Source organism: Tupaia chinensis, unplaced genomic scaffold (genome assembly GCF_000334495.1).
Source record: "Tupaia chinensis unplaced genomic scaffold, TupChi_1.0 Scaffold144319_1, whole genome shotgun sequence".
Classification (NCBI taxonomy): Eukaryota; Metazoa; Chordata; class Mammalia; order Scandentia; family Tupaiidae; genus Tupaia; species Tupaia belangeri.
This window is the reverse complement of record NW_006204177.1, coordinates 15,821-16,402: the sequence shown is the minus strand read 5'-3', so window position 1 is coordinate 16,402 and position 582 is coordinate 15,821.

The following is a 582-nucleotide window of genomic DNA, read 5'->3' as shown; positions in this document are numbered from 1 at the left end:
AAAGATTTTTGCTATAGGGTGCATGTGCTTGCCAGAAAGACAGAGAGAGACGGAGAGACAGAAAGTGAAAAATCACCCCCCAGAAGGGATAGCCACACCGCAATCCCTTCTCCACTATTCTCCTCTTGGGATCCTGGGCATGCATGCATATGCGCCCGGCATGAGTTTAAGCCACCAGGTTCAGGGAGTTTAGTGACATAGCCATTACAGTAACTACTGTGCCTTCATAAAATTTCTTATATGAGTACAGAAGTGACCAAAGCAAATGGGACCAAAGCCAAGGGGAACAAAGACAAGATTGCAATTCTGAGTCTGGCCTCGAACTTCAAACCAAGGGGTGGATGGATGTTGACTGAGCATGATGTTGGACAGAGAAACAAGATCCGTGAAGAGGTGATGGTGATGGTGATGGTGATGATGTGGTGAGGTGAGCATGATGGGAACAACACTCAAGGTGGTTAGGTTGGGTGGAGCCATGTGGAAGGAAGATACAGAGAAAAATACTTCATGAATCTCACATAGAAATCTTCCAATTGGATAAGGAATGCAATGTCCTTATCTAACAATTGGATGAGGAATGCA